Raw genomic sequence first — 16,901 nt, 5'->3', positions numbered from 1 at the left:
CAACTGGCCAAACTTTGGGAACCACGCCAGTCAACCTTTGGGAGCCATGCCAACCGACCTTAGGGACCCATGCCACATTCGCTTGCCCAATCTACCCTGAGTCAAGGCAGTGTTTGGGCAATTCAAGTTTTCTTGCCCCAGGCAAGGGAGGGAAAGAAAATCTTCTAGTTTTTGTGTTTTTAATAAATATGCTGTAGCCCCTGATGCTTTGAATTTATGTCAGCATTGAGTGAGGGTAGGATCAGACATGCCTATGACGTCCTCCTATCTAAAATAACTCTTCTGATTGTCATTAATCAGACAGAGTGGACCTGGAACAAAGTTTGCTCAGATATTAATTATTTCCCTAACATCAATTTTGTCTCATTGAGTATACTTATTATACATTCTGCCTGGGGGGCGGGGGACACACCACCATTCTAGTCAAATCTCTCGGTTGAAGTTTCCGCCATCATTAAATCACTTTCAGTGGCAACCAGTGATCATGACAAGACCCTACTTTTGGTCCTCTCCTAACTCCCTTCCCCTCCAGCAGGGCCACCTTGGGGTCGGCTGCCACCAAAAACCTAGCAACTAGTGTGTCATGTGAGCTGCAAGAAGTTATCAGATGACCTTGTGGTCAAATCTGCCTGTTCTATCGGTAGCTTTCTGTATTTGCTCGCTCACCGACCAGTTATATTTATTGATGTTATTGATAAAGGGCAGCACAATAGCACAGCTCCAGCATAATAGGTTTGATTCCCAGCTTGGGTCACTGTTTGTGCGGAGTCTGCACGTTCTCCCCGTGTGTTTCCTCCGGGTGGTCCGGTTTCCTCCCACAGTCCAAAGATGTGCAGATTAGGTGGATTGGCCATGATAAATTGCCCTTCGTGCCCAAAAACATTAGAAGGGGTTACTGGTTACGGGGATATGGTGGAGGTATGGGCTTAAGTAGGGTGTTCTTTCCAAGGGCTGGTGCAGACCCGATGGGCCGAATGGCCTCCTCCTGCACTGTAAATTCTATGTTCTGATATTGCTGTACACTAAGAATTACTATTTTCTCCCATGATGACACCATTTCAATAAATGCCATTGTCATTTAAAATTTGTTAGCATTTAAAAGGGGCCCACGAGTATCACATATGAAAACCATTGCTCCGCGACCCTTTTGACACCTGCCTGTGACCCACCCGCGGGTCACGACCCCACTGTGAAAAGCCCTGCATTACACTAACATATAAGTTGATCTGCATGCTTAAAGTATTTATAAATTTTCTATGAAAGTGTTTGAGCAGCGGTTGACTTATTTGTTGTGCTTCATTGCAGTGTTAATGTAAGCCTATTTGTGACACTAATAAAGTTCATTATTATTATTAATAAACAGAAATTAGACAATTTTAATTTTCACTTCTTTAAATTTAATAAGCCTGCTGCAAAACCTGATAGTGAACAAGGGAGTGTTGAACTGACTGGGCCATTCTTATTGCGGGGTTTATTTTAATATCCACAAAAATTAAGTTGAGGGTTAAATCATATACGGCCTCAGCACCAATGACAATATTTTCTGGTTATGAAATGGTGTTCATTTTAAGTTTTCAAATTTTCTTCTTGAAATGAATGACTCTTGCTGGCTTATAGTTCCAGATGTGTTGGCAATGTTCCAGTACCTTACCCGACTGGCTATTTCTCACACGGGAGCGGAGTGCTGTTGTACTATTTGATTATGGGGGTTATTACTGCAGTACAAGATTTTGTTCTCATCTGGCATCCACAAATATCCATTTTCCGGTAAGAGTTGTTGAATATTAATCAGGCTCATAAATCTGGCTGACGTTTTCTTTTCATACTCCAGACATGCTGAGGCTAATTATGATAATCTAACCTTGAACGAATGGAAATTAAATTAATTCAGGAATCAGAATGGGAATCAAATCTGGGACCGTCTGGTCTCATTATAATTTTGGGTGGCCTTTACGCATTAGGCTTTTAGGGAAGCTGATGATCACTTCTGACTGAACTGAATTCTAGAAAGAAAGATTTTCACATTTGTCGAATCTTAACTTATGTCAGTGATAACTTTCACACCTATGAGTCAAAGGGTTATAGGTTTGAGACCTATTCCAGATGTCTTAAGCACATAAACCTAAAATACATTTTAATGTGAGAGAGAGTGCTATCCATTTAGATGATCTGTTAAACTGGAACCTTTGCTGTCCCATCAGATGAGTGTAAAAGATGCTGTGGTGCTATCTAAAGAACAGGGTTGGAGTTCTCCTGTTGTCCTGATCAGCAATAATCTCTCAATCAACATCACTAAATCAATAATCTGGTCACATAGCTTATTGTTGCTTGTGGGGATTGATAACTTATGTTTGCCTACATTATGAAGGGTTGCGGAGAATCCAGCCCCACATCTTTCTATCAACACCAATATTCTCAAAAAAAATTGCAAAGTGCTTCAAACAATGAATTATTTTAGAAATGCAATGATAGTTTTTGAATGAGCCTTTTGCACAGGAAGGTTCATTGTTCAGAAATTAGATAAATAACCAGTAACCTGTTTCTGATGGTTGTCATGCCTATGCGGTTATACTTATGGCTTTGTGAAAAAATTTATACTTTGTTTTCAAAAATAGAATGGAAAATGGACAATTAACGTTTGAAGCAAAATTGTGTCAAGAGGTCAGGTGAGCCTTTTTTTCCTTTGTGTCCGTCAAATATGCATGAAACTGCCCAAGGTTGGAAATTAGCCTGCTTATTTGGTCAGGACGTTAAAATGTAAATGGCCTCTTGGAACACTCCATTGAGAAGATATAAAAAATGCAACGTTTTTCTGCAACATATCTCTCCAGTAGATTTAACAGCAATTATTGTAAAATACTGCACAATTACCCCACAGACTTAAATAAAAGCAAAACAGAAAATACCAGACAAGCTCAGCAGGTCTGACAGCATCTGTGGAGAGAGAAGGGAGCTCACATTTCGAGTCTGGATGACTCTTTAACTCAAACTGTTAGCCCCCTTCTCTCTCCACCGATGCTGTCAGACCTGCTGAGATTGTCCAGTATTTTCTGTTTTTCTTTCTGACCGCTGCAGTATAAAATTCCACAGAATGGGTGTGAGGAGAAACCATTCTACCATAAGGAGATGCAAATGGCTGGGATCCATGCCCTATTGTGTGTCAATGCTCATGTCTTCAGGGACCATTTGTACGGACAATGAGTAAACAATACTATGGTCACCTGTGTCTCAACTAGGGCAAAGCCAGGAACCTGCTACTCTAAATAGTAAGCCAGTATGAATTTGTCACCAGAAACCTCCAAACTTCATTTCCTCAGTTAAGCAAAAGAGAGTCATCAGATCTGCAACAATTCCTGCTTCCATCTCAAAAGACTTGAGAGTAATTGTACCTTTTTAGACTTCAAAAAAATCTAAGTGCTGCTACCTCATTTGTAATTGTTTGTGTGTCTTGTGTGAACGTGTGAGTGGGTGCTGTTGTGAGTATGTCTGGAAGCTGAGAAATAAACATTTTTAAAAAACATCCGAAGAAACATGTCTTGTGTCTATTCTTGAAAGTCACAGCGGTCAAAGGGTTAAACCACTTCTTCTTTAAAACACATCTTGTGGTGAGTCAGGTGGAATAAAATGGAGCATATTGACCCTCCCCTGTCAGTGGTAGTGGTTGAAGGAAGAATGTTGGCTAGTTCATCTGGAGAAATCCGCACTTTCTTTAAAGATTGCCATGGGATCTCTAACACCCACAACACCACTGAAGCACCTGAATAGGCCATCAAACCTCAGCTTAATGTTATATCTTCAGGATGGCAACTCTGAAAATGTAGCATTTCCCCGTAATATTGCACTGAAGTACTACTTTCAAGATAAAGTTTTATTTTAGTGATCATATTTGAAGCCAGGATCTTACCAATATTTCAGCCTTATTTCTTCAAGTCTCAGTATCTAAGCCTTTGTTCCCCAACTTCAGAGTGATAGAGAAAATGGGTGTTAATTTTAAAGATTATTTTAAAGTATGTAAAAGTAAATATAGAGAAGAAACAGAGAACCATTGGTGCACTATCAATTACCACAAAGACGGGAGTAGTGGAATAATCGAGGCTTTATTGAGCATAGATGTTGTGCCTCCTGTAGCTGCTACCAGAATGGCTGCAGCACCGGCGAGCATACACATTTATACGCCGCCTACTGGGCGGAGCCAGCAGGCAGGGATTTACCCATGTACCTCTAGTACAGGAGTCTTACCATAATACATAGAATACTGCTAGTGGTGACTACCACATTCACCCCCTGTTAAAAAGAGAGTCTGGCGGAAAAAAGAATTACAAGTTCAGTCTGTCGGTGGCCTTGACCCTCCTCTGCGATCGCCTCAGCCCTGGTGGTGATGTGGGCGCCAACGTGGTCACCTGTGACTCCGGGAGCGTGTTGTCCTCGACTTCGTCACCCCTGAGTGGAACCAATGGGAGGACGGATCCTCCTGGGGCGGGGGCTGCGGTGAGGTTCGCTGGGGGGAGGGTGAGTGGCGCAGGGGTGAATGAGGCAACCGGGGGGGAAGTGTCAGGTCCGGGGGCCATGGGTCGTGATCCAGCGGGTGCCAGGTCCCGGAGGGAGACTGTGTCCTGGCGCCTGTCGGGGTGTGCCACGTAGGCGTACTGCGGGTTCGTGTGTAGGAGGTGGACCCTTTCGACCAAAGGGTCCGACTTATGAGTCCGCACATGCTTGCGAAGGAGGATGGGTCCAGGAACTGTCAGCTATGTTGGGAGCGCGGTCCCGTTGGTGGACTTCCTGGGGAAGGCAAAGGGCCGTTCATGAGGGGTTTCGTTAGTCGCGGTACAGAGGGGCGATCGGATGGAGTGGAGCGTGTCAGGGAGGATCTCCTGCCAGCTGGAGACTGAGAGATTTTTAGACCTCAGGGCCAGCAGGACTCCCTTCCAGACCGTCCCGTTCTCCCTCTCCACCTGTCCGTTTCCCTGGGGGTTGTAGCTGGTCGTCCTGCTCGAGGCGATGCCCTTGCTGAGCAGGAACTGACGCAGCTCATCACTCATAAAAGAGGATCCCCGATCGCTGTGGACATAGGTGGGGAAACCGAACAGTGTGAAGATGCTGTGGAGGGCTTTAATGACCGTGGCAGAAGTCATATTGGGGCATGGGATGGCGAAAGGGAACCGGGAGTACCCATTGACCACGTTCAGAAAGTACGTGTTGCGGTCGGTGGAGGGGAGGGACCCTTTGAAGTCCATGCTGAGGCGTTCAAAGGGGCGGGTGGCCTTCACCAGGTGCGCTCGATCTGGCCGGTAAAAGTGCGGCTTGCACTCCACGCAGACCTGGCAGCCTCTGGTGACGGTCCTGACCTCCTCAATGGAGTAGGGCAGGTTGTGGGCCTTGACAAAATGGAAGAACTGGGTGACCCCCGAGTGGCAGAGGTCATAGTGGAGAGCCTGGAGTCGGTCCACTTGTGTGCTGGCACATGTACCGCGGGATAGGGCGTCAGGGGGCTCGTTGAGCTTCCCCGGGCGATACAAAATCTCTTAATTATAGGTGGAGAGCTCGATCCTCCACCTCAAGATCTTGTCGTTTTCATCTTGCCCTGCTGTGTGTTATTGAACATGAAGGCAACCGACCGTTGGTCAGTGAGGAGAGAGAATCTCCTGCCGGCCAGGTAATGCCTCCAATGTCGCACAGCTTCCACAATGGCTTGGGCCTCCTTTTCGACAGAGGAGTGCCAAATTTTGGAGGCATGGAGGGTGCGGGAAAAGAAGAGCTACGTCCGATGCATCGCTCTCGACCTGAAAGGGGAGGGACTCGTCGAGCGCATGCATCATGGCCTTGGCGATGTCTGCCTTGATACAGTTGAAGGCCTGGTGGGCCTCAGCCATCAGGGGAAAAACTGTGCACTGAATGAGTGGTCGGGCCTGGTCTGCATAATTAGGGACCCACTGGGCCTAGTAAGAGAAAAACTCCAGGCATCGTTTCAGGGCCTTGGGGCAGTGGGGGAGGGGGAGTTCCATGAGGGGGTGCATGCAGTCGTGGTCGGGCCCTAGAACTCCATTTTCCATGACATAGCCAAGGATGGCTAAGCGGTTGGTGTGGAACACGCATTTCTCCTTATTGACGTGAGGTTAATGGGTTCGGCGGTCTGGAGGAATTTTTGGAGGCTGGCGTCGTGGTCCTGCTGTTCGTGGCTGCAGATAGTGCTGTTATCTAGGTATGGGAAGGTGGCCCGCAGTCCGTACCGGTCAACCATTCGGTCCATCTCACGTTGGAAGACTGAGACCCCATTATAGACGCCGAAGGGAACCCTAAGGAAGTGATAGAGGCGTTCATCTGCTTCGAACGCAGTGTATTAGCAGTCCTCCGGGCGGATGGGGAGCTGGTGGTAGGCGGACTTCAGGTCCACTGTGGAAAAGACCCGATACTGCGCAATCTGATTGACCATGTCAGATATGCGTGGGAGGGGGTACACGTCGAGCTGCGTGTACCGATTGATGGTCTGACTGTAGTCAATGACCATCCTATGCTTCTCCCCAGTCTTTACTACTACCACTTGAGCTCTCCAGGGGCTGATGCTGGCCTCAATGACCCCTTCTCATAGAAGCCGTTGGACCTACGACCTGATGAAGGTCCTGTCCTGGGCACTGTACCATCTGCTCCTGATGGCGACAGGTTTGCAATCCGGGGTGAGTTTCGCAAAACAAGAAAGGTGGATCAACATTAAGGGTCGTGAGGCTGCATACGGTGAGGGGGTGGGGGGTAGGGGTCCGCCAAATTTTTAGGTTAAGCTTTGGAGGTGGCACTGCAAGTCCAGGCCGAGTAACAGGGCAGTGCAGAGGTTGGGGAGGACGTAGAGCCGGAAGTTGCTAAACTCTACGCCTTGGACGGTGAGGGTCACGATGCAGTACCCCTGGACTTCCATGGAAAGGGATCCGGAGGCCAGGGAGAATTTCTGGGTAATGGGGTGTACCGCAGGGGAGCAGTGCCTTACCGTCGTGGGGTGGATGAATCTCTCTGTGCTCCCGGAGTCAAAAAGGCAGGTCGTTTCGTGCCCAGCGATTTTCACCGTTGTTGCGGTTGCGAGGTTGCGGGGCTGTGACTGATCCAAGGTGATCAAGGCAAGCTGTGGCAGATGCTGGGAGGTCCTGGGTCGGTCAGCGGTGGTGGAGGTAGCGGCAGGCGATGAACGGCCAGACGAGCAGGAGTCCTGAGGCGCCGTCCAAAATGGCGCCGAAGATGGAGGCACCCATGGGACGCACATGGCGGGCGGCATCAAAGATGGCGGCATCCACGGGCCGCTCCTGGCCTGCGGATAAGAAGATGGTGGCGCCCAAGGACCGCACGTGGCTTACGAGGAGGAAAATGGCAGCGCCCCTGGGTCGCACGTAGGGGGTGCAGGAAACCAGGCCTGGAAACAGCGGCGACCGACCGGGCCTGGCAAACAGAAACAAAGTGTACCTTCTTTCCACATCCGTTGAAGGTCGCGTTCCGCGCCAGGCATCGCTGCGGCGGGTGTTTGTTCTGCCTGCAAAAATAGCACTTGGACCTCCCAGGGTTGGCTGGCTGCCGCGCAGGATTGTGGTCAGCTGGAGTCGGCAGCTGGTGGGGCGCACGATGCCCACGAGGGTGTCGCGTGGTTGGGGACATACGACTGGACGTTACGGGAGGCCACTTCTAACGAGTTCACGAACTGCCTAGTTCCCGCAAGATCAAGTGTACACCCTTCCAGTAGGTGCTGGCGGTCATACGCAGACCTCATGCCCGTAACGAAGGCGTCTCGGATTAAAAGTTGTGTGTGCTGGACTGCCAAAATTGTCTGGCAGTCACAGTTCCCCCTCAGGATGTGCAGGGCACGCCAGAAATCATCCAGAGACTCACCGGGGAGTTGCTGTCTCATGGACAGGAGGTGCCTGGCGTATAGTTGGTTGACTGGCCTTCCCTTCAGGAGCTCCATCGCTTCGGAGTAAGTGGGCGCATCCCGGGTGAGAGGAAAAATATCAGGGCTCACCCGTGAATAAAGGACTTGGAGCTTCTGCGCGTCCGAGGGTTCCTCAGCGGATGTTCGGAGGTAGCTTTCAAAGCAGGCTAGCCAGTGGTAAAAAGCGGACGTAGCGTTGGCTGCTTGAGGGCTCAGCTGCATGTGATCAGGCTTGATGCGAAGATCCATAGTTTTGAAAATCTTTGCTCAATATATTGATGCACTATCAATTACCACAAAGACGAGAATTGTGGAATAATCGAGGCTTTATTGAGCAACGATGTTGTGCCTCCCGTAGCTGCCAGCAGAATGGCTGCAGCACCGGCGAGCACACACATATATCTTCGATGCCTACTGGGCGGAGCCAGCAGACAGGGATTTACCCACGTACCTCTATTATACGTGTCTTACCGTAATACATATAATGCTGCTAGTGGTGACTACCACAACCACATACCTAGAATGTAGCCAATTCTAAATGCCAAAATGAATCTAAAGGCCAAACTAAATTATTCTATAAGATGAAACAAAATAGTCGTAATATCTGGGAACCATACTAGGTTCAGATCTAAATATCCAGAAGCTATATTAGAAGTGATGAAAGGCCGAAGGAAAAATAAACGTCGTAGATTTTTTTCTTCTAGATTTGCTAGCAGTAGACAGCAAGCTAAAGAATAGCTAGGTCATCTACAGAGAAACTGTTGGACAGGGTCAACATAGGAAGTGTCAGTCAATACGTAGACCACAGAGAGAGCCAGTCAATTTCAGCTGCCTTCAGTTCACACATATAGATATTAGAAATAACAAGCATTACACAGTAATAAAGTTACTCAAATATTAAGGCTAGTTAAAATTATAACCATACAAAACTAAAATATGTACTTCAAACAATTTTATCAAAATTCATTTACTTCTATTTGCTATGTTGCCCCTTCAATTTCCCTCTCATATGCTATAATTCCTTTTCTCCTTTACTTTTCCGCTTGATTCTTTTTAGAAACTTCATTTTTTTAAGTCAATTTCTCTGGGTACATAGTTCCATAACCCTGTGGTTCCTAAAACTAAGGTTTTAACCTGCTTAGTTGCCTTGTTTACTTCACCTCCTGGTTCACTGGTGTCCTTAATTGAGATCAGGGTTATAAATTATCTCCAAAAAACATTTCAACCAGTAAACACCCTAATTTGGAATATCAACATTGTTCTATCATAGGAGCAACCTGGCGAATCTTTGACATGTTTTACACTGCACACCAAGAAGAAGGTGGCCATGCAAGCATCTTCGTCAACAGCTGTTGGAATCCAACAGATCCAGGTAATTAATCTTTATATAATTTGCAAAGCTAGACACTAACCCAAACATTTTTGTTTACAGAACAAATAGATGGCAGCAGAACACATATTAAGATGAAATTCAAGGGCATGGAAATGTCTCTTGTGCATTATTTTTACCTGGTTTGTTGATTTTATTTGGCCAGATGTTGGAGTAGCAGAACATCTAAAGGCATGCGTTATTAATTAAGATTCGCTCCTGAAACCTTCAGCTCCACAATCTTTGCCCACTAAGTTACTGAACTTGAGTTGATAATAACTCAATGATGGGCACAGAGCATCTAGGACCCAAGTGATGAGGGCAACCAACCTTAACTATCAGACTGAAGGAGTTTGAAGTAAACAGTAAAAGGACGAAGAAGGACATGTAAACTGGAATGAGTGAAGCCAATGTCACATTAGCTGTGGAAAGCCAAATGGTGAGAGAGATAATGAGTGGATTAAAGAGAGGATAAAGGCAAAAAAGTAGGTTTTAACAAATGTTTTTGACATGTTTTAAATCTCCGACAACAATTAAAACCTGAGGGAATGAGATGTTGTGCTTGTAGTAGTTAACTCTCAGTGCCAGGAAGTTGATTGAGAATTTTAATAAATGTCGCCACAGTCCCAGAGGATCATAGGCCTTTGAGAGCTGACTAGTGGTAATTTAATCTGAGGGCACCACACCTCAGGCGAGGGGCAAGGTTGAGAAGGCACGGCCTTCATGAATAATCTCAGCCTGTATGGGAATTGAACCTGTGCTGTTGACGTCACTCCGCATCACAAACCAGCCATCCAGCCAACTGGATTAACTGACCCTCATATTAGGAATTATTACATTATTAAAAGGGCCATTATATTTTGCTTCAAAATATTGGGCATGTGTTTTAGCAAAGTCATTAACTCAGGGAATCGACCCTATGCCACCGTAAAACCTGTGGCAGGGTGCACCGCCAGTAGGACTGGAAGATTCTACCGGCATGAACAGCCAGAAGATCCCATCCCATGTATCTCCCGTGCAAAGAAAGGCCTATTCCCAAGGAAGAGTCTACCGTATCTACCTGAAACATCTCCAACTCTTGAAGTTTGCAATATAAATGCAGAGTGAGGATCTCCAGGAAATTCATCATTGACCTTTGTGCCATACTGCAAGATGAGCAGAGGCCCATGAGGGTTGGTGGACATCCAATTCCAGTAGTCCTGAAAATCAGAGGTAGCACCTCAGCATTCCAAGTAATGTGTTGAGGGACAAATTGTTAGACTGCTGTGAGATCATGCAAGCCCCCTTTGAAGACTGGTACCTGTAGCCATAATGACAGAAGTCTGATTGTGCACGGCGACAAGGTCAGCTTGCATGAGCTTCCAATGTAGCACTCAGATGTGATGAGATTACTGCTTGTGCTGCAATAGAAGCTGACATATTGACCAGCAGACACTGCATCATGGTTGAGTCCACAAGTGTGATAATTGTCACCACTTCTTTGCTGAAATGAATGAGCTACAAGCTCTGTGCAAAGCAAGGCTTGCAGGGTTGATACTAGACTCCTCCAGTCTCCTTGACAGTGACAACAGTACTTGTGGCAGGTCTGCTAGTGCACCTGGAATTTCTGTGTGCATGTCTGCCACCACTTTTCTGTATGTTGCCTCAAAGTCCTCATCAGAATCCTCTGCAGCAGAGCTTGTGTGCAACCTCACACATCTGTGCCACCATTTTCCCATGCCTGTCTGCAGGCCTCTCATGCATGATGTCGCATCTTTCTGAGGTATGCACAATGTCAATGCTTAAACTGGTGGCTGGCTGCAAGTCAATTAACAAAGTTTCTTCACCGTTAGTCTCATCTTCGTCCACTACCAACACTTGGCCGTGTTGCTGTTTTGGGTAATTTAATAGAGAGAGTCCCAATCGTAGGGTTGTGGTTAAGGGAGGAGAGGAAAACATGAAAAGTATGATTAGATCATTGCAGTTTAATATCAGAAGAGATGGTTAGTTAAAGGGGAAGTGGAATCTGAGAAGAGATTAAGGTATGAAGACACCGTCACCCTCAATGCTTTCAGCTCCGACATTGGCTACAGCCTCAGCCATGGCCACTCCAATGATGGTTAGCACCATCTCCATTGGTACGAGGATATGCTAACATGTCTGTCTGCCTCTTGTTACATGTTGCTGCCTGCAGTTGTGGGCCACTTTGTCCTGCAAGAGAGAAGGAAGTGTGCCTGTGAGTATTGTCCACTGCGTTTGGGTGATGTATCTGTCATAGTTGAAAAGCTGGTAGTCTATGCAAGCTGTGAGATCTAGATAACTGTGCATGAGAGGTGAGGCTTTGTATGTTAGCTAAAAGGCTTGGTTGATTGAGCTTGTTGGCACATGAGTGAAGGGGTCGTGGTAAATTAAGCAGCATGAGGCTAATGGTTCATCTGTAAGGATAGGACATTTTAAGATGAATTCACTGACCATTACCACTCTGTAAGGTCATTGAACTTCTTGCAGCAGTTCATCTAGGTCCTCAAGCCATTGCTGGTGTTGACTATGATGACTATCTTCTTCATTGCCTTTGTAGTATCTGTTGGGAGTGCCTTCTGTTCCACTGTGGATAGTGGACCTCTCTCCTTCCCACTTCCTGCGTCCAGGCCTATATACTGCTGTGCCAAAGAAGCTTCATCATGCTCTTTGCACTACTATGCCAATTTCCAGTGTTCTTCCTGCTCTGACACTCTTCCTCAGCCACTTCTAGTACTTGCTCCAATGAAAATACACGTTACAGCTAAATATGTCTTTGGTTCTACTTGCATTAGAAGCAAGGGTTCCAATTAATTGTGCATGAATTTCCCTACAGACTTTTTCAGGCCTTATTGAATATTGCAGCACTATGATTTCTGCCAGGTTATGCTTTTTTACCACAATTTACCAAATATCAGCCAAATATCAATGTAAAGGTTTGAAGAATTTTAAGTCCAAGTTAAGTCCAGATTGGAGTAGGTTTGGGTTCCCCTAATCACCGACAACAAGAACTTCCAACAAAGGTAGGTTATTCCTGAGATCAACAGTTATCTACTACACTGGTGCTTTGCCCGCATTCCTGTGGATAACTCCAGTGCTCCCACCATGTGACCTCTTTTGTAGCTGCATCATCACATTCTCAAGTAACCACTTAATCTACATTATCCCCGTTTAGTTAGGACACCTGATGGCATCAGATGTAACAGTATGCGCAATTAGAAATGGTATACAAATCATTATGTGATTAAATAAATCGACGATGCATAAAGTATATATGAGGTACGTGTTAATCTCAGCAACTAACGCATAGCCCATCAAGTTTCCTTTTCCTTTCCCCCCCCTCCTTTTCTGTTGGGAAGTTAACTGAAATTCAAAAGACAGTTCTAGGCGAAGTGGTAATAAAGTCCTGGAATCTTGCGTTCTGCCTGCTCAGGCACTCTGAGCATGTGTTAACACCTCATTGGGGTGTTGTTGCCTTTCTGTGGGCAATGTATTCACTGTTAGAAACACGGAACATTTACTTGTGTTTGTTCTCCAGGTGCTGGAGTAACTGCATTGGCCTCTGTAAGAGTCTGCATGTCTGCTGGTACAGGTGGCTGGTGCCATAGGCTGTATGACTAAAGTGCTGTCGTTGTTGGTTCTGCTACCTGCAGAAAGTGATGGTGCTTAAGTACATAGTGGGCTCTGTCCGAGGCTACCACGTAACTGTTCGGTTGTAGGGCATTACTGTGTACCACTGTCAACTGGCCATGGCTACATGCAGTCTGAATTATAGCCATTTGACCTGGTGTTGGAGGGCACCTCATCATAATGAGGTTTGCTTCTCAATCTGCCTTGCAGGTGGACATCATTCACATTTTTTTCAAGTTTAAACAACAGCAGAGCCTTGGCAGTAGGAATTGTGATCCTGGTGTGCTTGCAAAAAGTCATGTGCTGACGAGGACATGCCCTGTCATGGTAGATATTGCAGACCGAGGAGTGCATCATAGTATTCTCTGCGATCCTGTGAACATTTCTCTTGAAGATGCTTGGCTGAGCGAACCGCCTCTTCCACCAAATGGTTTGGCTGTGGATATATGGGGCTGCTCGTCAAATCCTCAAAATCCCACCTGCGTGCAAAGTTGTGAAATTCAGCTGAGATAAATTGCTGAGCATTGTCTGTCATCAATTACTGTGGGATGCCATGTGTGGCAAAGTGTCTCTTAAGCTTGACGGTTACTATTTTACATGGCTTATTTGGCAGGTGGTGGAGTTCAAACCACCTGAAATACGAATGAACTAAGACATCTGTTTACTATTCCACTCCAAGATTTTGGCTGTTGTGAATGACCATGGGAAGTTCGGGACTTCATGCAAATGCAGTGGTCCCTTTGCTTGAGTGCACTGCATGGTGCCCATCTGGACATTTATCTGTCCATGTTTGTGTACATGGGGGCCAGTACAGTGATTCCCTAGTCCTGTACCTAGTCGTTTCCAACTTGAGGTGCCCTTGGTGAAGTTGTTGTTTATTGTACCTCTGAACAGCATTTGAGGTGACAAATTTCTGGCTATGCAGTATTAGTCCATCTAGCATGGTCAGCTCATCTTTTGATATTTAAAAAAATAAATTATTCTCCTTTTTCACATTTTCTCCCAAATTTGCACCCACCAACAATAAATAATAAGCAGTAATGAATATAATGTCAATCCCCATATCAACAACAATAATCCCATCCTCCCACCAAACCCCCAAACAACTGCCCATATGTTAACAAAAACAAACCACAAAAAGGAATCAGGAATCACCCATAGTCACCATTAATACATACAGTCTCCCTCGCCCCAATCCTCCTGTCCCCCCCCCCAACTAATGTTCGATGTTATCAAAATCTTGAAAGTGCATAATGAATAATGCCCATGAATTGTAGAACCCCTCCATCCTTCCCCTCAGTTCAAACTTAACCTTCTCAAGAGTCAAGAATTCCAATAGGTCCCCCTGCCACGCCAGGGCACAGGGTGGGAGGTTGCCCACCATCCCAACAGGATCCGCCTTCGGGCGATCAATGAGGTGAAGGCTACAACACATGCCTCCGCACCTGGTTCCAATCCCGGCTGGCCCAACACCCCGAATATGGCCCCCGGAGGGTCCGGGTCCAGTTTCACGCGCACCACTTTAGAGATTACCCGAAAAACCTCCTTCCTGTAATCCTCCAGCTTAACAAGATCAAAACATATGAACGTGATTTGCGGGGCCCCAGCTCCGCAACGTTCACACACATCTTCTACCCCCTCAAAGAGCCGGCTCATCCTCGCCCTCATGAGGTGTGCTCTATATACCACCTTCAGCTGTATCAGCCCCAACCTTGCACACGAGGTGGAAGCATTCACTCTCCGGAGCACCTCACACCAGAACCCCTCCTCCATACCCTCTCCCAACTCTTCCTCCCACTTTGCTTTGATCCCTTCCAGTGGTGCCTTCTCCTCTTCCAAAATAGCCCTGTAAACCGCCGACAATACTCCCTTTTCCAGTCCCCCTGTCGTCAGCACCTCCTCTAGCAATGTGGAGGCCGGCTCCACCGGGAAGTTCTGTATCTCCTTCCTGGCAAAATCTTGAACCTGCATGTATCTAAACATTTCTCCCTGCTCCAGTCCATACTTCGCTCCCAGCTCCTTCAATCCTGCAAACCGACTCCCAAGAAACAAATCTTTTAGTGTCTTAATCCCCTTCTCCTCCCATTTCCGAAAATTTCCGTCCCACTTCCCTAGCTCAAATCTGTGGTTCCCCCGAATCGGCATTTCCCTTGACCTTACCCCCAACCTGAAGTGTTGCCGAAACTGCCTCCAAATTCTCAATGAAGCTATTATTACAGGACTTCCTGAGTATTTCCCCGGGGTCATTGGGAGCGGTGCTGTTGCTAGCACCTTCAATCCCGACTTCAGACACAAACTCTCCTCCATTCTGACCTACTGGGAATTAACCCCTCTGACCCAGCTCCGCACTTTCTCCACATTCGCCGCCAAGTAATAATACATCAGGTTCGGAAGACCCAATCCCCCTGTCTGCCTTCCCCTCTGTAGCAGCACCTTTCTAACTCTGGCCACCTACCTTCCCCATATGAACAAGGAAATCATTCCTCTCTCTAAATCTAAATCTCTCTAAAAAATGCCTTTGGCAGGAAAATCGGCAGGCATTGGAAAATAAACAGGAATCGCGGCAGCACATTCATTTTAACGGCCTGTGACCGACCAGCCAATGACAGAGGGAGACCATCCCATCTTGTCAGATCAGCTTTCACTCTCCCCACCAAACTAGAAATGTTGTACCTAAGGAGTCCCCGTCCCCCCCAGTCTTGAGCAACCTGCACCCCCAGGTACCTAAAGTGAGTCCCTGTCCTACGGAATGACAGCCCCCCCACCCCTGCCCCCACCCCCGGCCAAGACACCACAAAATACTCACTCTTGTCTAAATTTAATTTGTACCCTGAGAAAGACCCAAACACCCGAAGCAGCTCCAATATTCCTCCTATTGACACACTCGGTTCCGACACATATAACAAGTCATCAGCATATAAGGACACCCTATGCTCTATCCCTCCGCTCCGCACTATCCATTTACATACCCCCGAACTTTTTAACGTGATGGCCAACAGCTCAATCACGAGTGCAAACAGCAGGGGGACATAGGGCATCTCTGCCTAGTCCCACGATGGAGAGAAAAGTATCTCCAGCTGATGTTATTTGTGCGGACACTCGCCCTCGGATCCTTATATAGTAGCTTTACCCAGTCCATAAATCTTGGTCCAATCCCAAAACGCTCCAGAACTGCCATAGAGTACCTCCATTCTACCCGGTCAAACGCATTAACGGCGTCCAATGCCACAAACACCTCTGTTTCCTTCCTCTCCGCCGGTGCCATAACCACGTTCAATACCCTTCTAACGTTCGAAAAGAGCTGCCTTCCTCTCACAAACCCCATCTGATCTTCATCTATCACCTTCGGGAGGCACTCCTCCAGCCTACCTGCCAGTACTTTTATGTCCACGTCAAATCCAGAGTGCAACACCTGACTAACCCAGCCCTTTTTAAGTCTCACCAGGTCCTTCACCCTCAAGTGAGTCTCCTGCAGCTACATCGGCTTTCAAACTTTTAAGATACGCAAGCATCCTTGACCTCTTGACTGGACCACCTAACCACCTCACGTTCCACGTGACTGTCCTAACTGGGGGTCTCTCACCCCCCCCTTCTTACCCATCATCATCATACCACAGGCCCTGCCCCATGAGCCTGACCCGACCCTATCCATTATTAACATCGAACCCTTTCCCCCCTCCCAGAATCCCCCCTGCACTTCCTCTCGAAAAAACGTCTCCCATTATCGATCCCTTCCCCTCCCTTGCTTACCTCGGAGGCCCATCGAAAACTGCTAAACAGGCTCCAATGTCCGCAGCTCTCCTCTCACCTCACCTCCGTTCATTAGCCGACTTTAGTTAGCTAGCGCGGGCGGCCCCCACACCCACAAGGCATACTGTCCCCTCCCACACAATCCCAGAAGAAAAAAAATCCCCCAAAAAACCAACAATCCAATCCATACAATTCACTAAAATAACATATAACCGTCGCAACACAGAATGCCAATCAACCCAAACAAAAACT

At 46.9% G+C, this 16,901-nt stretch overlaps 1 protein-coding gene across 1 annotated transcript in view; it reads right to left on the bottom strand.

Moving 5' to 3' along the window:
- The window catches only part of unc5a (unc-5 netrin receptor A), a 900,708-nt gene that overhangs the window by 84,280 nt on the left and 799,527 nt on the right, over positions 1-16,901 (bottom strand). The window lies entirely within an intron of this gene.

Source organism: Scyliorhinus torazame, chromosome 7, assembly GCF_047496885.1.
Source record: "Scyliorhinus torazame isolate Kashiwa2021f chromosome 7, sScyTor2.1, whole genome shotgun sequence".
NCBI lineage: Eukaryota > Metazoa > Chordata > Chondrichthyes > Carcharhiniformes > Scyliorhinidae > Scyliorhinus > Scyliorhinus torazame.
The sequence above is the reverse complement of the archived record's forward strand: the minus strand, read 5'-3'. Positions and strand labels throughout refer to the sequence as shown.